This window comes from Triticum dicoccoides, chromosome 4A (assembly GCF_002162155.2).
Source record: "Triticum dicoccoides isolate Atlit2015 ecotype Zavitan chromosome 4A, WEW_v2.0, whole genome shotgun sequence".
Lineage (NCBI taxonomy): Eukaryota > Viridiplantae > Streptophyta > Magnoliopsida > Poales > Poaceae > Triticum > Triticum dicoccoides.
This window is the reverse complement of record NC_041386.1, coordinates 211,056,990-211,084,961: the sequence shown is the minus strand read 5'-3', so window position 1 is coordinate 211,084,961 and position 27,972 is coordinate 211,056,990.

The window sequence follows — 27,972 nt, the reverse complement described above, 5'->3', positions numbered from 1 at the left end:
GGTGCTGGCGATCTTATCCCCCATTGTCGCCGGCGAGAGGGTGCGGCGGGGACGCACGCCTGTTCCGACCCGGGTCGGGGGAACAGGGAAAGGAGGCGGCAGGGGGAGGCGGGCCGGTTCGGCCGGGTGGGCCAGGTGGCAGGGGCGGTGGCTAGCTGGGCCTTTCGGCCCAGGGGCGAAGGGGGGTTTCTTCTTTTTCCCTTTCTTTTCCTTTTTTTATGTTCTGTTTTATTTAATTTGGGCATTTAAGCAATTTATAAATTTGTGTCATCTACACCATAATTGCCTATGCCATATTTGGCATTGTCCGAACATTTTTCTTTCAATTTTTGAAAACTTTTATTGTTGACATTAATTTGAATTTGAATTTTGAAGCGGTTTCGAATTAACCCAAGATTAACTACAGTGACAGAGGTGATGTGGCACCATTAACGTGAGATTACTGTAGCATGATTATCCGGGCGTCACACCGGGCCTCCTCAGCGGCCCAAGATCGGGCCTCCCGAGAGGCCACCAGTGACGCCTTGGCCTCTGCGTCGTCAAGATCGCGCTGACGGCGCGCAAGGGCGATGGCGCCCTCCAGCTCGCGCCTCTCTGCAGCCAGGCGCAGGCCCTCGGCCTCAAGGCGCGCGTCTTCATCAGCAAGCTCCTCACCAAGCAGGCTCACCGCGTCAGCCGCCCTTCGAAGGAATCCTTGGCGAAGAGCGCGACGCTCCCGGGCGCGCTCGAGCACGTCTTCCGCACCATCATCTGCCCCAAGCAAGCGCCGGGGGCCATGAATCAGCACTCCCCCTCCGGGCAGGAGGCTGGGGGTTGGCACCCTCGCGATGGCCGGGCACGCCACGCCAGAAGCCCGGCCTGGAGCCAGCCCGTCTCCAGATGAAGAGCGCAGGGAGCGCCTCAGCCAATCGCAGTCCACGACCAGGAGAGAAGCCCACGGCTGGCTGGCTATGCCACGAGAAGGCCCGCGAAGGAGGATCGCGAGGTGCGCAGGGCCACGATGCGCCTCGGGACGGTTCGCCTCTCCGATCTCCCTCACCACAAGGGCTCTGCTGCTCAGAGCGCTTGAGGACGGTGGAGGGGGCGAAGCCAAGGGGGATGGCACCTCAGCCGTCTCCGCGAGCTCGGCTGGAAGGGGCCTGCGGAGCAAGGATCAGTAAAAGCAACAGAAGGATCGGGAGCTGGGAAAGGAGAAGGCTTACTCATCAGTGGTGAAGTACTTCCTACGCTTCAGCAGGAGACAAGGTTAATCGTCGCCCAGGGCCTCCCTTCTCTTCCGGAGGGCCTCAAAGTCCACGCAGAAGCGGCCCAAGAGTTGAGCGCAGGGATCAACCTGCGACGAAGACGGAGCGTCAAGGCGATCCATGTCAGGGGCGCCTGCCTGATGTGCGCTGCCAATCGCCTCGCCAAGAGAAGCGGCTGGAGCCTCAGGGGCCTCAGTCGCAGGCGCTGAGGGCAGCTGCTTGCCACCCTCAGCCTCAGCGGCACGGGCCCCAAGAGCTGCTCCCTCATGAGCATCGCCCGACGCTGTCACCCCGCCGGGAGCCCCCTCGGCCTCTGGCGCCTCATGCCTCCCTGCTCCGCCACTTGAGGAAGAGTCGCCTTGGCCGACTGGATGGGCAGTCACCATCACTGGGTTCTCGCGAGGCCCCTGGAGGCCGGCGGGGCGCGGCCCCCACTCATCAAAAATAGGCATCTGATTCACAAAATCGCCCCTGTTCTGGCAGAGGTACAGCAAGGCCCCTCCCTGCTGGATGGTGCCAGGGTTGGTGTCCCCAGTCAGGATCAAGAGCGCAGTCCTCAGCACTTCAGGCGTCGGGTCCTCTTCCTGGAGCCTCATACGATCATCACGCCCGCTGAAGGCCCACATCCAGCGGGAGTGGCGTTGGAGAGGAGCAACGCGGCGTAGCAGGAACTCCTTCACCACCTTGGGCGCTGTCACGCCAAGCGACCTGAAGAACGCGAAGCGGTGCCAGACGAAGACGAGTCGGGGGCTCTCAAGCGTCTCCTGGCCCCAGCCCAAATTGGGGACAGCAGGCGAAGTTGGCACCGATAGCAGGGGGCTGGGCACCCCTGCATCCACATACAGCCACCGCTCGCGGAACCCAGCCGCAGGCAGAGGGAGCCTGAAGTCAGTCCCTGAGGCCGCTGTCTCAGACGCGGCAACGAAGCTCACGCATGCCCAGCATTGGGTAGGGTCTATAAGGTGCAGAGAGAAGAAGTGGCGCAGTAGGGCAACCGAAGGAAGGATGCCCATCATTGCGTCGAAACAAAGGTGAAGACCGAAAGGAGGGTGATGGATTCAGGACCCAGATGCATCATGTGGATCTGATAGTGGGAAAGCACGACATTGAAGAAATCAGAAAAGGGGGGAACCAGACCCGCCCACAGGGCGTCGGCAAAATACGGGACCTCGGTGACTATCCTGTCGATGGAGAAGTGGGACGCGGGCCAGGCCGTCGTCCTCCCGCATTCGTTGAAGATAGTGGCCAGAGCCAAGCTGACCTTGCCCAAGCCCTCGGCGGGGGCCGCCAACGGCGACGAGCAAGGCGGAGACATGGGTTTCTTCCCTCTTCCCTTCTTCGTCGGAGCCATGGTGATGGGAAGGGGGGAGGGGGAAGGTTCGAGATTGGGTTGAAAACAGAAGCTAGAGTTTGAGATGAGGAAGGATAGAGGGCGCTCGAGCAACAGAAAGGGGAGCGGCTGTGTACGACTACGAGTCCGCCTAGCATGGCGCAAAATAAGGGGGCGTGGGGAGCAGTGCCGCCCACGCCCAATCAACCGCCACGCGGCACCCCAGGCTGCAGGCTGTTAGGGCCCGCGGCATTTCGCTCTTTCCCTTTCACCTCCCTGCACGGCCAAGTCTGGGCGCGCCTTGGGCCCGGGGGATACTGTCGGTGTTCTGGGAACGGGGGTCCCCAGACTTGCCTGCCTGCGGCCTGCGGCGTGGCTCAAAAGGGGGCCCAGCGCGGCCCATCTTCATCAACACAGACCCAAGACCCTCGCGAGGGGCCAAGCCTCGCGGGGCGGACGGCATGGAGCTTCCTTAGGCAGGGCCTCATCAGGCTGGCCCGCGAGGAGGCGGAGAGATCAAGGCGGGGTACCTCACGAGGTGCCCGTGACACAAGCCATGACGACCAAAGGCGCCAGGCGGGTGCCAGCCGCGCAGTGTCCTCCTTTCCTCTTTGGTGCAAAGGGAGCAAGCGCAGGCGAGAGCATCAAGCAAAGGCACCCGTTTCGGTGCAACTAGACCAAGACCAGTCGAACGGCCGGGAGGAAGTCATTGTGGAGCCCCAGCCAGCGTCACCACCAGAGCCTTTGGCAGGCGAGGACCAACTTTAGTCAGGATAAGTGTACCAGATGTTCCCCTTCAAAGTGGCCAATTGTTGGCGCCCTTCCCGCTCAATATTTGGGAAGAGGCCTAGGGCGTTTGCCTATAAATAGGACTAGCCACCCACAGGTAGAAAGATCGGATCACAATCGAGAAGAGAGAGAGAGAGAGAGAGAAGGGTGATTGAACTCCTCCTAGCAGTTCGTCGCCCCAGCCAAGAACAGACCCTTGCGAGGATATTCTTCCTTGTATTGCTCATCATCATCAGCCCAAGAGGCAATCCACCACACCACACACTGGAGTAGGGTATTACACCACAACGGTGGCCCGAACCAGTATAAACCCTGTGTCTCTTGTGTTGTTCTTTCCATAGCTTAGAGCTTAGTGAAGCGGAGGGGTGCAGGTAGGTAGAAGGCGAAATCTCCGCGCGCACCCGAGTGTTCGAACCTCAAGGGTCTGTCGGAACCCGAAATCCGACAGTCAGAATAATATTCTGATCACAACCTGACCTGCCCCGCTAGTAGTACGTTGAACTTCCCTGTGAACTAAGTTGAACTTCCGCCAACATTGCCCAAATGGGGCTTGCAATATGCCGTTGGAAAGCTATGGACACCAATATCATGACCCAACTGAATTTTTTGGCAAAATATAAGCGGTTTAAGAGCAGTTTTGAAAACCGTTTTTTCTTCGCACAAAAAACGTGAATCGTATTTTCGATCGCATTTCTAAACCGTCTATCGGAATGAGGCATATAATATGGTGCTGGAAATCTGCTGCAAAACCGCTCCTTCCACATGTTGAAAGTTTTCTCTAATTCCCTATGGTTAAAGAGTAATTTGCAAAATGTAAAATTTCGTAAACCGAACAGCTGAGTTCGTTTTTTCGATGTCATTTCTAAACGGCTAATCCAATGGAGGCATATGATACGGTGTTGGAAAGCTTATGAAAATGTGCTACTTTTTCATCTTGAAAGATTTTTTCTTATTTGAATTGTTAAGAGTAATTTAGAAAATGGTCCAATTCCTACCGAGTTCATATTTTCGAGCTACTTTTTTAACCGTTCGTCCGAATGCAGCAAATGATATGGCGTTGGAAAGCTTGAACAAATGCGAAACTTTTTGGTATGTATTGTTTCTCCCAATTCTTTATGGTTTTAAGTCAGTTTTGAAAATGGAGAAAAATGTATTTTCGCCGTAATTTCTACAAACTTTATCGGAATGGGGCAAATAATATACCGTTGAAAAGCTACGGAAAATGCGAAACTTTTTCATGTTGATGGTTTTCTATGATTCTTTGCCGTTTTCAAGTAATTTCGAAAATGGCGAGACCGTTCGTTCTACCTTTATCGCGAAATAGATTTTTCGAAAATGCACCGCGTGAAGAACCTGAACTTCTCGGCGCGTGTACCTGAACTTCACTCTGTTTTTCACGTGTTTTTTTTTGCCCGTAGCTCTCCATCCACTGCTCGTAGCTCTCCATCCACTCACCGGAATTGAGCAAGTGATATACCGATGGAAAGTTGTTGTAAACACGCAACTTTCCCGTGTTGATCGTTTTTTCATACTCGCGACAATTTTAAAAGTTTTTCATCTCCAATTCATTCACCATAGTAGTCGAACTTCGTGCTATTTTCACGTTGAACTTCTGTGACATATTTTCGTTTTTAATTTTCCCATCAATTTCGTCAGTGTTACATAAATGATATTATTTTTGTACAAACCTCTCTCACGATAATTTTTTTAAATTTCTCCAATGAGGACTTGAACTTACACAAATGATATTCTTGTTGTTTTGAAGTAAATTAGAAAATGACGAGATCATAATTTTTGCCTTCATCGCGAATGGAAATGCACTGTGTGAAGTAGTTGAACTTCCCGCGCACGTCTGTTTGAACTTCACTCTGCTTATGACGTGATGTTTTTGCCTGTAACTGCCAAACCACTTACCGGAATTGAGAAAATGATATGCCGATGGAAAGCTATTGCAAACAGGCAACTTTTTCGTGTTGTTCAGTTTTTCATACTCGCGGCGGTTCAAAATATTTTTTTGAATGCGTAAAAATGTGTTTTTAACGGTATACATAAAACTTTTAAACCATTCATCGGAATATAGCATATAATATACCATTGGAAAGCTTATGAATAGGAGCATTTTTTTCATGTAGACACACGTTACAAATTTTTAACATTTAAGAGCAGTTTTATAAATGGAAAAAACAATGTCATTTTTGCCTGTTTTTTATATATAATTGAAGGTCGGACGTCTCGCACTAGAGATCTTGAACTTCACCGGGGGAGCACGTGAACTTCTTGAAACAAACCTTTTTAACCTTTTTGTTTTCTACTCTTATATTACTATCTGAAATGCATTCCTTGCAGTATTGAACTTCTCGTTGTTTCACCTTGAACTTCTGTCACATTTTTTGTTCAACCTCTCTCACAAGATTTTTTTAACTTTCTCGGGCCGAGCACTTGAACTTCTAGTAACAAAACTTTCGGGCCTGGCTTTTTGATTCTTGTTTTTGCATAAAAATGCACACCGTGTAGTACGTGAACTTCTGGCAGTTATCAATCTGAACTTCTCTCGGTTACATGAAAATATCTGAGTTTTTTATGAATATTAATCTGAATTTCTTAATCTTTTTTATGAATTCTCAAGCGCTCTATTTTTTAAAAGTTGAACTTCTTGTTATTTTATTTTTGAACTTCTTGTTTCCATTCTTTAGTAACAAGGAAAATCTGAGTTTTCTATAATCATCGAACTTCTGCATCTTTTTAATATGGATTTCCTTTTTTTTTCTTAATCTTTTTTATGAAATTTTGAAGCGCTCTATTTTTAAAAGTTGAACTTCTTGTTATTTAATTTTTCAACTGCTTATTTCCATTCTTTAATAACGAGGAAAATCTGATATTTCTATAGTCATCGAACATCTCCATCTTTTTAATATGGACTTCCTAGTTTTATTTTGTTAATCTTTTTGGTCAAATTTTGAAGCGCTCTATTTTTAAAAGTTGAACTTCTTGTAATTTTATTTTTGAACTTCTTGTTTCCATTCTTTAATAATGAGGAAAATTTGAGTTTTCTATAATCATCGAACGTCACCATCTTTTTAATATGGACTTCCTGGTTTTCTTTCGTTTAGTAATGGAAAAAATCCAACTTTCGGATAGAAATCGAGTCGCTCTGTTTTTAAATTTGAACCTCTATGTTTATTTTATCAGACAAAATATTTTTTATAAAAAAATTGGAGATGATTTTTAGTGACCTTCTTTTGGGGTTTTGGATGAAATTTTTCGGTATGCGATACCTTCGAACATAGATTTTTCTGAAACTTGAACTTCATGTTATTTTGAAAAGCAAAAAATTACACGAGAATATACATGCACACTACAACACCAACTCGTAGTACACACAATACTATGTGCTACTATACGCATGCAAGCATTACGTCGGCGTCGGGGGGTTCGTTGATTTTTATACAAGAACTTTCTAGAGGGTTTTTTCTTCATGAATTCCACACGCCGGTGTTGTGAAATGTCAAAATACATGGTAGTAATATATGAACTTTTGGGGCAATAATAAATGAACTTCTCCAATATATATTTTTTGTTTTCTCATGTAAACCAAAATCGGAGACACATATTTTTTGGACTTCTTGGTTTACTTATTTGAGTAACTAAAAAAATTCCTAGTTTTGTAATAATTATTGAACTGGTTCATTATTTAAATTTGAACTTCGAGATTGTTTTTATTTAGAAATGGTGAAAGTCTTTTTTTATGAATTTTGAACTGCTCTATATTTAAAATTTAAACTACTGCATTATTTTATTTTGAACTTCTTGTTTTCACTCTTCAATAAGCAGGAAAATCTGAATTTTGTATAAACATCGTATTGCTCTGTTTTTTTAATTTGAACTTCTATGAGTTTTTTAACAGAGAATATCACTTTTGTTAGTAAAATTGTTTGATATGCTTAATTTTTTTTAATTCTACCTTCTTGGGTTTCTAATAAACTTTGAACCTCTTTGTCTTTTTAACTTGAACCTCTAGGTTTTTTCTATAAACGGGGAAATCCATTTTTTTGAAATTTTTGAAATGATCATTCTTTTAATTTGAACTTCTAGGTTTTTCACTCGTGTGCACGCATTTTTTAGAGAGAAAAAAATTGTGTGTACATTTTTGTGAAGTAATACATGAACCCGCGGCGGGCATTAATATTTTGAACTTCTTTGTACACATTGTCAACATGCATATGTTTTTTTCAAAACCAAAATCTCGGCACAAAGTAATATAGAAGAGAAATGGAGTATGAACACAAAGGTTCCTCGTGTCGGTGCTGCATGTACATTATATTAAGAAGTCAACTACTTTATGAACAACATTTTTTGTGATTTTTTATTAAAAAAATCGTCGGTTACATCAATTCCAGATACACAACAAAAATAAAGAACTATGGTCGAATGATGGACGCTGCCCAACTTTTTTGCTGCTCATCCAGATACATAAGAGAGAGACCGGTGCTCTGTATCCTGCTCCCTATGTGAGATGTGAGACGAAGGTCAGTATGCACAAGGGGAGAAGGTCACCTTTTTGGATGTGGGGGCAGAGTTGTGCTGTTCATGAGAAAGAAGGGCTCTCTCTTTGTGCACGCGTATCTCAGCTTCATCACGCCGTCTAGGAGGAGTCCTCGAGCGGCAGTACTTGGTCCTCGATGTCAGAACTTGTATCCTTAGCTTTTCTGAACTTCAACAACATCTTCCTTTTTCTCTTTTTCATTCTACATGTTGGCAAAGCATCCATGGCTGCATTATGCTATCACATGACCTCTCACTGGAAGAGAGCAGGCACACGTAGAAGTAGTATTGTTTTGCAGGACTATAAATAATGAAGAAGCATTACTTTTGTGCACTAGTAAAGGTCTGTGGGAGAGATGATGCTTTGTAGTCTCATAGTATGCCAAGAGAGACATGCTTAGCTCGATTGTGCGGAGCTTCAGACATGCTCGACTTTATTTCTCTAAACTTTAATTATTAGACTCTCTAAACTTTAGTGCTTCTCATTTTGTTCTATCTCAATTTTGTTCTACAGTAGCCACAACGCTGCAATGTTCAGTAGACCTTGTGAATGAAACTGGCACTTGGAGGTTCTTCTTGGGATGCTGTATGGGCACACATAGAACACAAAAATCATGCAAGAACTAACATAGAGAACAATAGGTAGGGATGGACACTGGAGATACGTATCGTAGAGGACTGTGCGCATTCTTCCGCATCAAGGAAGGTTGACCCGAGGCTATAGCGCCTGGGGAAAGCCAACACAGGGAGGAGCCGCCTTGGTGGGGAGGCCAGACCGGGGAGGAGCCACCGTGGATCAGCAAGATGGGTGAGGGGGGTGCCGGAGTACTCACCGGGGAAGAGCCGCGGTGGTAGAGGGAGCGGCCGGGGATCCTGTTAGTGGGCGGCAGCGGCACAGGATCATGGTGGTGAACAGCGGTGGCGTGGGATCCTGGTGGTGGGCGGCGACGACGGCATTCCTCGTGGGCGGCGACGCGGTGGGAGGTGGGACAGCGGCATGATGGGAGACGACATGGTGGGCGGCGGCGATTCGTGCAGTGGGGGATGCGCCGGATGGAAACGAGGGAGTTGGATCGGGTGGTTTTATTTTTCTATTTTCTCAGAGTTCGGGAACACGTCCGCACCTCCTTATAGGGCTGTTGTGATCAGAATACTTATTCTAATCCCAGGATTAGAACAGTGTTGCCCTATATATATAGTCATATGATCTCCCATGCTAAAGTAACAATTCATTCATATACTCAAGTATGAATCAGAAACTTCATTGAAAACTAACAAACTATAATCTCAGTCATTGAAGCAATCGCAATTTATCATAACATAGGAAAGAGTCAATATAAGAGCTTTTCAGCAAGTCCACATACTCAACCATCATTTAGTCTTTCACAATTGCTAACACTCATGCGATATTTATGGTTATGAAGTTTTAGCCGGACAGAGTGAAAGATAGGGGCTTATAGTTTTGCCTCCCAACTTTTTACCTCAAGGGTAATGTCAAAAATAATAGTTCATGAAAAGTCACGTCCAATTAGCTATATATATCAGGATCTTTCCAACACATTGTGCTTGCCAAAGGATAAAATGTAAAAAGGAAAGGTGAAGATCACCATGACTCTTTGCATGAAGTATAAGACAAGAATAAAAGATAGGCCCTTCGCAGAGGGAAGCAGAGGTTGTCATGTGCTTTTATGGTTGGATGCACGAAATCTTAATGCAAAAGAACATCACTTTATATTGCCACTTGTGATATGGCCCTTTGTTATGCAGTCTGTCACTTTTATTTCTTCCACATCAAAGATCGTATAAATCTTATTTTCTCCACACTAATAAGCCATACATATTTAGAGGGCAATTCTTATTCCTTGCAACGATGACAACTTACTTGAAGGATCTTACTCAATTCATAGGTAGATATGGTGGACTCTCATGGCAAAACTGGGTTTAGGGATATTTGGAAGCACAAGTAGTATCTCTACTTGGTGCAAAGAAATTGGCAAGCAAGAGAGGGAAAGGCAAGCTCAACATGTTGGATGATCCATGACAATATAATTTATCTCAGATGTAAGAAAACATAACCCATTACGTTGTCTTCCTTGTCCAACGTCAACTCTTTAGCATATCATACTTTAATGAGTGCTCACAATTATAAAAGATGTCCAAGATAGTATATTTATATGTGAAAACCTCTCTTTCTTTATTACTTCCTATTAATTGCAACGATGACCAAAACTATGTTTGTCAACTCTCAACAACTTTCATTCATCATACTCTTTATATGTGAGCTCATTACTCTCCATAAGATCCATATGATCTCTTTATTTCTTTTTATTTCTTCTATTTTATTTTATTCCCTCAAGATCATAGCAAAATAATCAAGCCCTTGACTCAACACTAATCTTTATTATATATGGCTCACAAACTCGATTAAATAGGAAGGTCATAAAGCAAAACTCACAACTAGATCATACTAAAACTTTATTCTACTAGATCAAGATATTATCAAAAGGATCGAACTAAGAAAAACGGTAAAGATAAAAGGTGTGATGGTGATACGATATCGAGGCACTCCCCCAAGATTGGCAGTTGCCAAGGGGAGTGCCCATACGCGATACTCAGTTCTTCTTTATTGGTGAAGAAGGTGTTGGTTTTGTTGATGGCGTAGGCTTCTTCCTTAATTTGCACTTGAGGACAGAATTTTGATCCATCAGGTCCTCGATCTCCTGCTCCAGGCTTAGTATCTTTTTGCATAATTCCTGCTTGTTTTCCTGCAAGAGGCGAAAAGGGCTAAACTCGATCTTAGGTTTCTTTGCTCTATCTGGGAGGCTTGACTTTTTGAACTCCACATGCATGTCCCCAGGTTGAGGTAATGGGAATTCATCTTCATTTGAGATTGTCTCCTCCTTTCCCTTAGGTTCATAGTCCTCTTCTTCTTCCATAGTCCAACCACAATGCTCCACATCCCCATAGACCTTAGGATTAGCAAGGTAGTCAGCCACATAGCTTTCTCCCTTTCGAATCCTGGGACGACATGTTGCACAAATCTGCAGCAGGCCAGCTCGAAACAAAGACAGGAGATATTTGCATGATATGGTGGTCAAAACCTTCGGGACATTATATAATGAATTTTTACCGACCAAAAGAAGTATCGTGCAAGAAAACAGAGTCCGGAGGGCACACGAGGTGACAACGAGGCAGGGGGCACGCCCTCCACCCTCGTGGACGCCTCGTGTCCTTCCCGGACTACTTCTTATTTTCATATTTTCTTAAATATTCCAGAACAGAGAAAAATTGCCATTAGAACTGTTTTGGAGACGGTTTACTTACCGTACCACATACCTATTCCTTTTCGGAGTCTGAAACGTTCTGGAAAGTGTCTCTTATGTATTCCTCCGGGGTTACGGTTTCAATAACATTGGTTTCAACATTTATTTGATTACCCGAGATATAATGTTTGATTCTTTGACCATTCACCACCTTCGGATTTGTGCCTTCGAAGTTGTTGATTTTTATGGCACCAGAATGATAGACCTCCTCGATAACGTAAGGACCTTCCCATTTAGAGAGAAGTTTGCCTGTAAAAAATCTTAAACAAGAGTTGAATAGCAACACATAATCACCTACATTAAACTCATGCTTTTGTATCCTTTTGTCATGCTATCTTTTAACTTTTTCTTTAAACAGTTTGGCATTCTCATAGGCCTGGGTTCTCCATTCATCAAGTGAGCTAATGTCAAATAACCTCTTCTCACCGGCAAGTTTGAAATCATAATTGAGCTCTTTGATGGACCAATATGCCTTATGTTCTAATTCGAGAGGTAAGTGACATGCTTTTCCATAAACCATTTTATGCAGAGACATACCCATAGGATTTTTATATGCAGTTCTAGAAGCCCATAATGCATCATCAAGTTTCTTGGACCAATTCTTCCCAGGTCTATTAACAGTCTTTTGCAAAATTAATTTGAGCTCTCTGTTACTCAATTCTACTTGACCACTAGACTGCGGGTGATATGGAGATGCAATTCTACGATTAACATCATACTTAGCAAGCATTTTACAAAAGGCACCAAGAATAAAATGTGAACCACCATCAGTCATTGAATATCTAGGGACTCCAAACCTCGGAAAAATAACTTCTTTAAGCATCTTAATAGAGGTGTTATGATCAGCACTACTAGTTGGGATAGCTTCTACCCACTTAGTAACGTAATCAACAGCAATTAAAATATGTGTATACCCATTAGAGGAAGGAAACGGTCCCATATAATCGAAGCCCCAAACATCAAACGGTTCAATAACGAGTGAATAATTCATAGGCATTTCTTGACGTCTACTAATATTACCAATTCTTTGACATTCATCCCAAGATAAGACAAATTTACGGGCATCCTTGAAGGGAGTAGGCCAATAAAAACCGGATTGCAATACCTTATGTGCAGTTCTATCTCTAGCATGGTGTCCTCCATAAGCTTCGGAGTGACACTTGAGTAGGATATGTTCCTGTTCATGCTCAGGTATACAACGTCTAATAACACCATCTACTCCTTCTTGATAAAGGTGTGGGTCATCCCAGAAGTAATGTCTTAAATCATAGAAAAACTTTTTCTTTTGCTGGTATGTGAAACTAGGTGGTATAAATTTAGCAACTATGTAATTGGCATAATCAGCAAACCATGGAGCAGTGCGAGAAGCATTTATGACAGCTAATTGTTCATCAGGAAAGCTACCATCGATAGGTAATGGGTCATCAAGAACATTCTCTAACCTAGACAAGCTGTTTGCAACAGGATTCTCATCTCCCATTCTATCAATAATATGCAAATCAAATTCTTGTAGCAAGAGAACCCATCTAATAAGTCTAGGTTTAGCATCTTTCTTTTCCATAAGATATTTCATAGCAGCATGATCAGTGTGAATACTTACTTTAGAATCAACAATATAAGGTCTGAACTTATCGCAAGCAAATACAACTGCTAAGAATTCCTTTTCAGTAGTAGCATAATTTCTCTGGGCATTGTCTAGAGTTTTACTAGCATATTGAATAACATTTAATTTTTTATCAACTCTTTGTCCTAGAACAGCACCTACAGCATAGTCACTAGCAACACACATGATTTCAAAGGGTAAATTCCAATCAGGTGGCTGAAAATTAGGTGCAGAAATCAATGCTTTCTTAAGTATTTCAAATGCTTCTACACAATCATCATCAAAGACAAAAGGAATATCTTTTTGTAATAGGTTAGTCAGAGGCCGGCAAATTTTTGAGAAGCCCTTAATGAACCTCCTATAAAAAACGGCATGACCAAGGAAACTTCTTATACCTTTGATGTCCTTGGGACACGGCATCTTTTCAATAGCATCAACTTTGGCTTTGTCAACTTCAATACCTCTTTCAGAAATTTTATGCCCCAAGACAATACCTTCATTAACCATAAAGTGGCACTTCTCCCAATTCAAGACAAGGTTAGTTTCTTCACATCTTTGCAAAACTCGATCAAGGTTGCTCGAGCAATCATCAAAGGAGGATCCATAAACAGAGAAATCATCCATGAAAACTTCACAAATATTTTCACAAAAGTCAGAGAATATAGCCACCATGCATCTTTGAAAGGTAGCAGGTGCATTAAATAAACCAAAAGGCATACGTCTATAAGCAAAGGTACCGAAAGGGCAAGTAAAAGTTGTCTTTTCTTGATCATCAGCTGACACGGGTATTTGAGAGAAACTAGAGTAACCATCTAGAAAGCAAAAATGTGTATGTTTGGATAATATTTCTAGCATTTGATCAATGATCTTTTTTAGTAGCTTTATTTAATTTACGGAAATCAATAACCAGCCTATAACCTGTAGTAATTCTTTGCAGAATCAATTCATCTTTATCATTAGGAACGGCAGTAATACCTCCCTTTTTAGGGACACAATGGACAGGGCTTACCCACTGACTATCTGCAACGGGATAAATTATACCTTCTTCAAGGAGCTTTAATATTTCCTTTCTTACCACTTCTTTCATCTTAGGATTTAGCAGTCGTTGGTGATCAATAACTGGTTTGGCGTCTTTCTCCAAATTTATTTTGTGTTGACATAGAGTGGGACTAATGCCCTTAAGATCATCAAGAGTATATCCAATAGCAGCATGATGCTTCTTTAGAGTTTTCAATAATTTCTCTTCTTCATGCTCTGAGAGGTTAGCACTAATAATAACAGGATATATCTTCTTTTCATCAAGATAAGCATATTTAAGAGTATCATGCAATGGTTTAAGCTCAAACATGGGATCACCCCTGGTTGGAGGAGGATCCCCTAGGATTTCAACAGGCAAGTTGTGTTTCAGAATAGGTCCCTATTTAAAGAATACTTCATCTATTTCCCTTCTTTCATTCATATACGTATCATTTTCATGGTCTAGCAAATATTGTTCTAAAGGATCACTAGGAGGCACGGCAATAGAAGCAAGACCAATAATTTCATCTTTACTAGGCAATTCCTCATCACGGGGTTTTCTACTAAATTTAGCAAAATTAAACTCATGAGACATATCACCCAAACCAATAGTAACAACATCCTTTTTGCACTCTATCCTAGCATTAACAATGTTCAAGAAGGGTCTACCAAATATAATGGGACAAAAACTATCTTGTGGGGAACCAAGAACAAGAAAATCAGCAGGATATTTAACCTTCCCACACAAGACTTCAACATCTCTAACAATCCCAACCGGTGAAATAGTATCTCTATTGGCAAGTTTAATGGTAACATCGATATCTTCTATCTCAGCAGGTGCAATATCATGCATAATTTCTTCGTATAAGGAATGAGGTATTGCACTTGCACTAGCACCCATATCACATAAGCCATGATAACAATGATCTCCTATTTTCACGGAAATAACAGGCATGCCTACAACAGGTCTATGTTTATTTTTAGCATCAGGTCTAGCAATTCTAGCAGCTTCATTGCAGAAGTAAATAACATGCCCATCAATATTATCGGCCAAGAGATCTTTAACCATAGCAATTTTAGGTTCAAATTTAATTTGCTCAAGGGGTTTTTGTGTCCTAATATTACTTTTGTTGACTACAGTTGAAGCTTTAGCATGATTCTTTATTCTAACAGGGAAAGGTGGCTTCTCAATATAAGCAGCAGGAACAACAGGATCATCATATGTGATAGTCTTTTCTTCAACTTTAATAGGAGCAACTACTTTTACCTTAGTGGGAGGATTATATTTAAACCACTTCTCCTTTGGGAGATCAACATGAGTAGCAAAGGATTCACAGAAAGAAGCTACTATCTCAGAGTCAAGTCCATATTTAGTGCTAAATTCATGAAAAACATCGGTATTCATAAAAGAATCAACACAATCGAACTTACGCGTTATACCTGAATCCTTACCTGCGTCGAGGTCCCAATCTTCAGAGTTGCATTTAATTCTTTCCAATAAATCCCATTTGAATTCAATGGCCTTCATCATAAAAGATCCAGTACAAGAAGTATCGAGCATGGAGCGATTACTGAGACAAAGCCGAGCATAATTTTTTTGAATAATTATTTCTCTTGAGAGCTCATGACTGGGTCATGAATATAACATTGACTTAAGCCTCCCCCAAGCTTGAGAGATGGTTTCTCCTTCGCGAGGCCAAAAATTATATATATAATTATGATCACGATGAACAAGATGCATATGATAAAACTTCTGATGAAATTCCAATTTCAATCATTTTTAGGTCCATGATCCCATATCATCACATAGCCTATACCATGTCAATGCCTCTACCTTCAAAGATAAAGGTAAGACCTTCTTCTTGATAACATCATCGGGCATACCTGCAAGCTTGAATAATACACAAACTTCATCCACATAGATTAAGTGTAAATCGGGATGCAATGTTCCATCTCCTACAAAAGGATTAGCTAGCAGTTTATCTATCATACCCGAAGGAATTTCAAAGTAAACATTTTCAGTAGGTTCAGTAGGTTTAGGAGCAACTCTTTGCTCTACTGGTCGGGATGAAGATACCCCGAACAAGCCCCTCGAAGGATTATGTTCCATAGTAACAAGTGATAGTAAATTTTAGCACACTATATAAATTTTTCCTTACCAAATTCCACCTACCAAAGGTGCTTCACTCCTCGGAAATGGTGCCAGAAAAGAGTCTTGATGACCCAAAAGTGTAGGGGATCTATCGTAGCCTTTTCGATAAGTAAGAGTGTCGAACCCAACGAGGAGCAGAAGGAAATGATAAGCAATTTTTAGTAAGGTATTCTCTGCAAGCACTGAAATATCGGTAACAGATAGTTTTGTGATAAGGTAATTTGTAACGAGTAGCAAGTAATAAAAGTGAATAAGGTGCATGCAAGATGGCCCAATCCTTTTTTATCAAAGGAAAAGCCTGGACAAACTCTTATATGAAGGAAAGCGCTCCCGAGGACACATGGGAATTATCGTCAAGCTAGTTTTCATCACGTTCATATGATTCGCGTTCGGTACTTTGATAATTTGATATGTGGGTGGACTAGTGCTTGGGTACCGTCCTTACTTGAGCAAGCATCCCACTTATGATTAACCCCCATTGCAAGCATCCGCAACTACAACATAAGTTTTAAGGTAAACCTAACCATAACATGAAACATATGGATCCAAATTAGCCCCTTATGAAGCAATGCATAAACTAGGGTTTAAGCTTCTGCCACTCTAGCAACCCGTCATCTACTTATTACTTCCCAATGCCTCCCTCTTGGCCCAAACAATGGTGAAGTGTCATGTATTCGACGTTCACATGACACCACTAGAGGGATGACAACATACATCTCACGAAAATATCGAACGAATACCAAATTCACATGACTACTTATAGCAAGACTTCTCCCATCTCCTCGGGAAAAAACGTAACTAATCACAAACCATATTTAATCAGAGGGGTATTAATATGCATAATGGATCTGAACATATGATCTTCCACCAAGTACACCAACTAGCATCAACTACAAGGAGTAATCAACACTACTAGCAACCCACAGGTACCAATCTGAGGTTTGGATACAAAGATTGGATACAGGAGATGAACTAGGGTTTGAGATGAGATGGTTTTGGTGAAGATGTTGATGGAGATTGACCCCCTCCCGGTGAGAGGATCGTTGGTGATGAAGATGATGATGATTTCCCCCTTCCGGAGGGAAGTTTCCCCGGTAGAACAGCTCTGCCGGAGCCCAAGATTGGTTCCGCCAAGGTTCCGCCTCGTCGCGGCATAGTTTCTTCCCAAAAGCTTGCTTATGATTTTTTTCTCAGATGAAAGACTTCATATAGCAGAAGATGGGCACCAGAGGCCTGCCAGGGGCCCACGAGGCAAGGGGCGCACCCAGGGGGTAGGGCGCGCCCCCACCCTCATGGCCAGGATGTGGGCCCCTTCTGGTGGATTCTTTCACCATTATTTTTTTATTAATTCCAAAAATAACTTCCGTGAAGTTTTAGGACTTTTGGAGCTGTGCAGAATAGGTCTGTAATATTGTCTCCTTTTCCAGCCCAGAATTCCAGCTGCCGGCATTCTCCCTCTTCATGTAAACCTTGTAAAATAAGAGAGAATAGGCATAAGTATTGTGACATAACATGTAATGACAGCCCATAATGCAATAAATATCGATATAAAAGCATGATGCAAAATGGACGTATCAGGGGAAGGCTCACCAGCACCTCCCCGGCAGAGGGCCTACCTCCGAGGGACACCCTGCTCCGCGCGATGCGGGGAGGGGACTTGCTCCCTGCTCCTTCCCTGCAGCCCCCAATGCGCTCCTCCAGGTGGAAAGGAGGCAACCGAGCTGGGGCCGCTGTCCGCCGTCCGTCGCTGTGACCTGATCCTCCTGCGACCCATGGTTAGCGTAAGCTTGCTCCTAAGGGATTAGTGGTACCCTGTAACTGTTTTCACCGGCAAGGTTGGTGAGGCTCCTAGAAGGCCTCAGCTTCTAGCGCTTCCTCCTCCCAGCCTGGCTCGAGGAACGAGCTAGGGTCGTCTTTCAGCGCGTACTCCTTGTCCATCATGCGGGGCACGTAGGCCTCCGAGGCCATCGCCCAAGACCTCGCCGAAGTGCCCCACGCTCCATGTTGCCTGGCCCAGTGCGCCGCCCCGAGGATGGTAGGGCGGCATCCCACTGGGGCTACAGGCGGCAACGCTCGTACCCGTGCTCATCGGAGGTGGTGTGGGTGCGATTGGGCATCCGGTGCAGCTGGTCGTGCTGGTGTCGATGAAACCTCCTGGCGCGCCTGGGGGCACGCGGGCGGCGCGAGGCCTGCCATGCGATCCGGCCGCGGCCTGAGGCGTAAGCAGGGAGCAGAAGGGCGGTGCGCCCGAGGCCACAGTGTCCAGTAGCTCGGCGACGCGCTCCAGCAATGCATCCCGGCCGCTCTCCATCAGCCGGCATCGCAGCAGCTCGCGAGCCAATGTGAGCGCGGCCCTCATGTTTGCTTGTTCCCGTTGGGTGTGCGGCGTCGTGGCCGCAGCATAGCTTGAGGCCCTCGCGGCTGCCCGCACTTGTTGTGGGGTAAGGGTGGATGGTGTTTGACCATGCAGCCCGCGCCCCGCAGCGTTCGGCGGTGTGCGTGCCGCCTGGGGCGCAGGGTTGAGGTCTTCTTGGGCGGACGGTGCTGCCCGGGCGGGCCAAGCTGCCCAGCGGTCGGCGTAGGTCCTCGGGTCGCCGGACATCGGAACCGCGGAGTGTCGGCAGATCAACTGGCAGAAGAGAACCTCCGACGCACCCCTACCTGGCGCGCCAAATGTCGGATTTCGGGTTCTGACAAAACCCTTGATGTTCGAACACTGGGTGCGCATGAAGATCTCCCCCCCTCTCTAGCTCGCGCCCATCATGATCTCACGGCCTAGCTCGACGAACCCAAAGAACAAGAGACACAAGAGTTTATACTGGTTCAGGCCACTGATGTGGTGTAATACCCTACTCTAGTGTGGTGTGGTGGATTGCCTCTCGGGCTGAGGATGAACAGTTACAAGGGAATAAGAGCCTCTTGAGGAGAGGTGTTCTTGTGCTTGGTGAACTTGTGTGGTTGAGGATGATCTGGATCATCTCTCCTCTATGGTGGTGGCTAGTCCTATTTATAGACGCCCTGGTCCTCTCCCCAAATATTGAGCGGGAAGGGATCCCACAATGGCCAAATTCGAAGGGAGACAACTAGTACAAGTTATCCCGACTAAAGGTGGTCTTTGCCTGCCAAAGGATCTGGTGGTGACGCCGTCTTGGGCTCCATGGTGACCTCCATCTTGTCGTCCTGCTGGTCTTGGTCTTGTTTCACCGATATGGAAACCTTTGCCTAATGCCTTGGGACTCCTTGCCTGCGCTTGCTCATTTAGCACCAAAGAGGAAACAAGGACACTGCACGTGTTGGCGCCTGCCTGGCTTTGGTCGTCATGGCTTACGTCACAGGGACCTCGCGAGGTGTCCCTCGCCTTGATCTCTCTGCCCCTCGCGAGCCTTCCTGGTGAAGCTGCCCCCGAGGAGGTCTTGCATCGTCCGCCTTGCGAGGCTTGGCCCCTCGCGAGGGTCTTGAGTGTTTGCTGGTGAAGATGGGCCGTACAGGTCCGCTGGTGGAGCCACGATGTGGGCTGCAGGCAGGCAAGTCTGGGACCCCCATTCCCAGGACGCCGACAATTATTACTCTAGCATTTGGTTAAAGTTATCCTCGAAAAATGCATTAGGCCCTGTAGATGGAAGAGGGGAGTAGTAGTGGAAGAGGATCCTCTGACGTAGGTATCCTTGCCTTACCCTCCCTTTTGTTCACTTACTGGCGGACCCCATGCTTGCTAGGCCCCGCATGTCAGTTACTCAATGGGTTCGTCCACGTCAGGGGATCCTCATCCATAGTATACTCCCTCTGTTTTTATTTACTCCGAATAAAATGGAGCGAGTGGTAGTATAAATGACGCGGGCGGGGGAGGGTGAGGGATGTCGGTTTGCTCTCAACTAGGTCCCACAAGCGAGCGAAAACGCAAGACGAAGCGTGTTCCATTCAGTGAGCGACGTGGAGGGTCTAGCGTGCCGGGGTGCAACGCGAACACGACAAGAGTGATGTATAGTCAAAACTGATTGACCGGTCGTCACCGGAACCACTATTCACACCAGAACCTTCGCTGCTCGGCCTACGCCAGCCACTGCCCCAAAACCACACCTCCTCTCTTGCCCATTGCCCCACCTTTCGATCCCCTAGCCCGCATCAAGCGTCTCCTAGTTCGTCGGAAAGCCATGGTGCGCCACAAGATCACGTACTACAAGATGCTGACGCTGGAGCACCGCGCAGAAATCGTGGCGGTAGTCGGCGCCACAGACCTCCGTTCCCAAGCTCGCTTTGCGGCGGGCCAATCCCCGAGTTCTCTGGAGCCAAGATACAAGGAGGAGGAAGCCGATCCAATGTTCATGGCGGAGGTCACGGCGTAGAAGGCCCCCGATGGGTATGAGATGATGGACGTCAACTTCGCGCCGGTGTCCGGGTCGCCCATGGTGCAGGCGGACCAACGGTTCAATCTGGTGATACTAAAGGAGGACTTGGAGGCAGAGGCTCAACTCGACGCGGAGTGCGCACATGCCACTGCCATCGAGGCTCTCTTGTAGGTGGAACCAGATGTCGTGGACGTGAACTGGGTGGCGGAGGCTGAACTTGAGGCAGAGCGCGTGGTTGCCGCTGCCATCGAGGCCCTCCTGCAGGCGGAACCGGACGTCCTTGACTTGAACCGGGCGGCGGAGGCTCAACAAGACGCGGAGCGCGCAGATGCTGCTGCCATCGAGGCCCTTCTGCAGGCGGAACCGGACGTCCTCGACTTGAACCGGGTGGCGGAGGCTCAACTCAACGCGGAGCGCGCGGATGCCACTGCCATCAAGGCCCTCCTGCACGCAGAACCGGACGTCCTCGACTTGAACCGGGCGGTGCTCTCGTCCGTGCAGAGCGCCCGCACGCTCCACGTGAATGAGTAGCTAGAGACCAAGGACAACCACGGTGCGGAGACACATGTCGGCAGCTATGGCTACTTCGCCCCCGCAGCCAAACACGACGAGGTCGCCTCGTTCCGTGAGCAATGATAGTTTTTCTATATGTTGTTGTTTTTAGGGATCTTTTGCTGTGTAAAAACATATATTGTTATGCAAGTCACCTGACTTCCATCATTTGGGTCAGTTTACCATTTCAGGCGGTTGGATGAATATCCTACATCTCCTAGCCCTTCTTCCTCACATCTTCTTCTTCCCGAACAGACCATCGCATGGGCCGTACGGATCCTCCCCAACATGCGGTTGGATAAACATATTGTATGAACGAAAATTATGTGTCGGCGGTAGGATGGCTGAGTTTGATTTGTTCACATGTGGTACTATGTGTCAGTGAGGGGTGTGTTCCCTTGATTGGGTTTGCGGCGTGTAGGAGCAGCTGCGTGAGGGTGCGGAGCGACCGTGTGAGGGTGCGGTGCGACCGCGACAGCCGTGCGCAAGTGTACCTCCTTTTCATTTTGAAAACATTAGGCAAGCTTGGCAAAAATGTATGGAAAAGTATGGCAATGCAAGGCCTAGACCCAAACAGGATAAGTACGTACGTACTAGGAGTACTAGTGTTAATAAAGAAAGGCGGGGTTTTCCTTCGCGGGATTAATAAATACAAATCCTCGTTTGACGTGTCAATTAATGCATATTTTTCTCCAAAGCCCAAAGAGCTAACCATCTCACTCCTCATCACTTGATTAATGCAGCGCCATGCAAACCAACCTTCTCACTTCCGCATGCATGCAAGGGTATATTAATGTCCTTGGTTGCTAGTACGAGGCAAACCCCATCAATTTTGCCTCGATTAGTGTTAGTGGCCTTTTGCAAATTGTAATTTTGATATACTGGCCTTGTGTACAAAAACATGGAGGTAGTAACTATTTGACTTCCTTCCCCATTGAGGTGACGTCGACGATATCTTGAACGCTGTGGTTTGGCGAAGTGTATTCGACGGAGAACACCGTTGAGGGAGACCACGGTAAGTCATTCACAAGTGCCGCTTGCAAGCTGAGACAACCGCCTTATTTGCATCCAGGAAGTCCATTGAACCAAAGGACGTGTAAATGCACTAGTACTACTAGTACACAATAGCGTCGTCCGTCCAGCTTAGTGCGATGCGATGGTTTCTCGAAGAAGACGATGGAGAAGCGGAGTCAGCAAAGAGTGAATGATGGTTGCTTAGTTCGTGCTTTGTGATTTGACGCCTCAATGCTTTGTGATTTGTGGTAGAAGGGACAGGGGAGTAGACTGTGTGCTCTATAGTGTACATGCATCCAAGCATGAGAGCAAGAGTAGAGACGTTGCATTTTTCTATTCCTTCAATCAATCAATCAGGGAGCTTCGGTTCCATCTTTTTGGCTTTGGCAGCACCGTCCACAATTGTTCCCATCGATGCCAAAAGCTATTTTCAAATTTGGTTACACATTGCGGATGCCCTTAACCATACAACTTGGTTTTGCTCCTGTGTGCTATCTATACAAATCTCAATTATATTGATCTAAAAAATTATAGAATCAAGATTAGTAAAAAAGAGGTGATTTTGTCGCGCGGATGGCAGGGGAGGTTTCTTATTTTTAGAGGACGTTGGCCTGGTTGTTTGCTAACATGCGGTCCCACGTGTCAGTGCTTTACCAAGACGATCCGTGTCCCACATGAGGCAGAACAACGACAGAAGCAACACGTGGTTAACTTGAAGAAGATGAGCGAGAAGCGGATTCAACAACGAGTGAAATGATGGTTGCTTCGTCCCTCCAACTTCTTTTTTTAGCATTATTACTTCGTCCCTCCAACTTAACTGCGGGAAAGGTGCAGCTTTGTGATTTGACGCCTCATTGCTCATTACTACGCCAACACCATGACTGGGGTGCTTTGCCCCTACTACTCTGCACTGTATTTCGGTATGGCACGTAGATCGGTAGCATGATGTCCCACATGTCGGCGCATAGGACTAGAACATTTATGAAAGCGAGCGCTCCACTGTTACGACGGAGGAGTACACGACACAGCGACCCCGTGAACTGTCACTTGTACTGTATAGTACTATAGTTTTGCTGTTTCGCACGATCCATCGATACAAACCCGATTAAACAGGAAAGGGCGGGGTTTTTCCCGTGCGGTAGATGATACTGGCCATACATTTCAAGGGCAATTTTAATGTATGCAAACTGAATAATTAAGTAACAATATGATATCTAGTAAAACTAAAAACTCATATGATTTATTGTGTTAGAGTGTAGTAGTGTTGTATTGCATAGTTGTTAGATGTAACATGCGAGAACGTGTAGAGATGTTGTTTTGGAGGGCTTACAGAGAGAAAAGCATAATACGGTCACCGAACTTCAGAATATGCTCATTACGATCACTATATACGTTTTGCGGTGATTATACGGTCACTTGCTCACCGTTTAGCATCGGATTGCACTCTGTTGACCGGCCAAATAGTCTGCATTGCACCATGTTGACTAGTTAAATTGAGCACGTTCCTTGTGGGTCCCACATGTTAGTTCACATAGGAAAAAGGTTAGATAAACACAAATTTACGTAGGCGTGACAAGACTCCAACCCGTGAGCGGGAATCACCTGGTTGTGTATGTGTCTGTCAGGGCCTGATGTGTGCGCATGCATGTGTAGGTTGAGCGCTTGAGTGTGAGACTGTGTTTTGGTCGTGTGGTGTGTGCATGCATGCGTGCGTGTGTGCGTGTGAGTGTGCGTGCGTGGCTGCGTGTGTACGTGTGAGTGTTCCGTGCGTGTGTGGCTGCATGTGTTTGTGTGAGTGTTGTGTGCATGCAGTTCGTGTGCATGCGTGCGTGTGTGTATAATCACCACACCAGCTCCTGTGTGTTAAGACAAATGTCTCAACATACCAATACAAGGCCACCTTGTCCACTGTTCCCGCGGTCATGACTTCGAGCCACCGTCCAATATTTTTTTGTCGTTTGTTTTCATTCTTACTAGCAAGATGCCCGTGCGTTGCATGTAACATCAAGATGCATTTGTATGACTAGTTTATCTTGTGAGAGAAAAGAATGAACGAGGGAAGGACTTATTTGAAAATGTGGAGAGGTGTGTAGGTACCTTTTTGCAAAATTGCCATAGTTTCCTTCCTATCTGTCAGATATAAATCAGACAGCCTATATTGTAGGATGGCAGGCACACCATTATCACCAACTCTGTTTTTTGTAAGAGTGTAGAAGAGTAGATGCAAGCCGACAGGTGGGCCCAATGGTAGTGAGATAATGTGATTCAACACTAGAGGTGCCACGTGGAGCGTTTAACTAGTCAACTAGTCGTGTCTTGAGCAAATACAGAGTTGTACGGTGAGCCCGTGAATGTATAATAACCACAAAACGCAAATGGTGACCGTAATGAGTGGATTCTGAAGTCCAATGTACGTATTGTGCTTTCGCTCCAAATAGAATGATCTTCACTGTATATATCGTGAGAGAAAGATGAAACATGCATGAATGTGTTGGGGGCCTACTTATAGAGGACCTGGAGATAGTTTGTGTGCGTACGTGAAAGGGGCGTAGAGGGGGTGTATGCGATGGGGAGAGAGATGCTCTTCATTTCACTTTATTATGCATAACTTTATATATAGTATAAAAATATAAAAATTCACAGTGCAGAATAAATATCATTGTGGGCACCATGCAATGCAAATTAACGTTCATACTCCTCCATATAACTTTCTAATGTTGTATATATGTAGAGATTCTAAAATAATTTTTGGCCACACTTTATTCAAAGGGAATGTTGTATGCGAAATAAACATGAAGAGAGGGCTTTTTAGATCAATGGGGTATGTGATGTGACATGTGTGAATGTGTAGTTGATGTATTTGGCAGGGCCTAGAGAGGTATGTGTGTGTATTACGTATTCGAGAGAGGCATGTATAGAGGGGCCGACGGGGGGAGGGGGCGTGGGAGATATAGCACGAGAAATGAGAGAGGTCTAGAGAGAGAGACTAATATGTTGTCACGGCGAGAGATTCCCTTGAGTGTGTATACGCAAGGGGGGATAGAGGAACGAGGAGATTTTTTGTGTGGTGTCTATGTTTGTATGTGTGGGTGTGAGAAGATAACTAGACCTGGGGGTAGAGGGTGTGTCACCGCGTGAGGTCCGGTGGGTCGAGGTGAGGCCCTTAGTTCGGTTCCATCCTGTGCCACATTGGTCGGCCCGTGACGCATTTCGGGAAACCCATGGATGACTTGTCGTACAAGACAACGATAGCAAAACTGTGACGGACTCTGTGTCCACTGACAAAGCCGGCTAGGATTTGTAACCCTGGGTTCTCGGACTAAGGTAACCCCTTATCTCTGATATTACTACTCATCCAACCTAACTTTAAGGGGCATCAAACAGAATGCTCTGCTAGAATCATACTCGTCGAGTAGGAAGAGATGAGACAATGCATGAGAGACAGACCTAAAGATAAGGTGCATACAGGAGACATGTAGGCAGGTCTATGTATATAGAAAGGGTCGATGGGGATTATGCGTGTGTATGCTTGTGAGAGGAAGAGTGCTTGTGATAAAAGTTAGTGAAAACAGTTGTAAATGGTTACGAGAGGGAGGGAGGGTTATATCGAGAGCATGTCTGCGAGAAAGACACCTCGCGAGAGAGTGTGAGCATGTGTGAGAGACCACCGATGGAGAGTGAAACTACACATAAAATACTGATGTACACATTGATTAAAGATATAAATTGTATCCAAATATTAGGATGGGATGATGATATTTGCAATTCGTGTAAGGAACGGTCATTGATACATCAGACATCTAGATTCTAACGAATTTGAGCATGTCTATGTTATTATTCGACATAATTGATCCACATAGTTAGTATATTGAACTCCTGACAATGCATCACTTTAGCAATCGAATATAAACGTGAGTATAATTCATGTTGTGTGTGTGAAGCACATTATACATACAAAAGTTACACAATGAACATTATAAATAGCTAGCTATGAACTAGCATACAATTGAATTCAACTTAAGGTGGTTTAAAAAAATTGAATTCAACATGAAGTCCATTCAATTTTTTCAATTCGATATCATGGCATTTGTAAATCATACCTAAATTATGGGGCACCAATCATTGCTCTGATTTTGTACATAATAGCATATATAGTCGTGTACAAAATAGATTCAAATTTAGCTCTTCCATTCCAAAATTATTGTAGTTATAGGATTTTCAAGTGTCAAAATTTCAAAAAGAAGCGGATAATTTAATGAGGTTTTCAAACATACAAGGTCAAATTTAACGTTGTCTGTTTAGGTCAATCCTCAAAGTTCAAGAGTACTCTAAACGTGAATGCTTCTGTTTCAAAATTTTGAACGAAGCGCCAAAAGAGTCTCTACTCGCCCGAAACCGTGTGAGACCAATGTTTGGTAGTAGAAGGAAATTACTTTTCTAACTTCGACCCGTGAAACCTACCGGCCCGACGTCCAAAGGTCTAAACCGGGGTAGGTTTGTAGCTTCATCTAGACGCCACACAACCGCCTCTGAAAAACATTCATACACAATGGCCGCCTAAGCACACATGCGCACGGCCGAAATCGCTCCCGCCCACTATTTGGGACACCTGGGATTACCATCCTACCTCGGACCTGCAGTAGGTCCGAAATATAAGAGGGTGGTATAGTTTGTATTTTCCCCAAATTTCAAACAAGTGCGTCCCATTTGTTCAAAAAAGCCAAAAACAAGCGCGTCCCAGATCGAAACATGGATCTCCCTTAGCTCCCCCCGCCCCCCATCTGATTCCCCATTTGTACTCCGTGGGCGCCAAAACTACCTCTCCACCAGCCGCGAAACCCCGGCGTCCTCCGTCCGCCACCCCATCCCACCCATCAACCGCCGCCCTCCTCCATCACGTCGGAGCCGATACCCCGACGTCATCGTCCACCGCAACCTCAACTGCAACACCCTCCACGGCTAGTAGTTGAAGCCGAGGCCGAGCCATCCGTACCTGAGCTAGTTCAACCACGCCGTCCTGCGCCTCAGCGCTGCCGCTCCAACTTTGCCACCGTCCACGGCACTGGAGCTGTTCCTGCTACGCCGTCCTTCGCCGCCTCGGATCTGCTTCCCCTCCACCGATATACGGCCACGACAAAACAATCAACAATTTGGCCATGGGTTCGTCCAAGCCTGCACCCTCCTCCGAAACATCGGTTTCCCTGGCAAAAAGAAGATCACACCGTCAACCCAAAATGGTACTCCTCTTCCCTTATTCGTGCAAATATTATGTGTCTGCTTGCATGGTATTCATCCCACAAAAGACACTAGTTGGCCGTTTATTCTTGATACTAGAACTCGTGATGCACAAGGTTTCTCCTCATATACTATTTCACCTTAGCTAGAGGTCCGTCGCCCCCCTGGATTTCAATTCCTGGTCAGTTGATTCCCAATTAACGGAATCATTACTCGGTGTAACAAGTGCTAGTCTGCCTATTACGCCGGGGAAGCAGCGCCTCGGTGTTTATCTTAGGGTCGTGTGGGGCCTAGAGTTACTGGCGCCCGATCTGGAGGTCGGCCGGGATTAAAGGGGTGGACTGTGGGCACTGCCAAGCATGGCGGTGGTGTGAGGACGAGGGGAGGGTGGGGCGGCGGAGCAGTGGTCTGGGCTGGTGGTCGCTGGCAGTCCAAGGAAGAGCGTCAACAGTGACTGGCGGGAGGTAGACGAAGGCTATCTGCCCATTCCTTATAGATCGGACGGTTCATAACAAATCGACTGACCTATTTATTTCCAGTCGACTGTTATCTTGATAGGACCACATGTGGTGGTGTGCTGGAAGAGTACCTGCATTTCCTGTGCTCATATATTACAAAATCATACAGAGTAGAATCTAATTTTGTTTACTGTGCAATGTTGTAGAGCTATCATATGTCTCCTATCATTTAATTTCCAGCCACCTGCTATCTTCTACTTTTACAGTGCACTAGTTCTGCACACACTTCACCCATACTCTCACTATTGTGTTTTTATGCAAGGTATTTCAGACTCTGCCTTCACAGAAGCAGAAAAGAAAAGAGAGA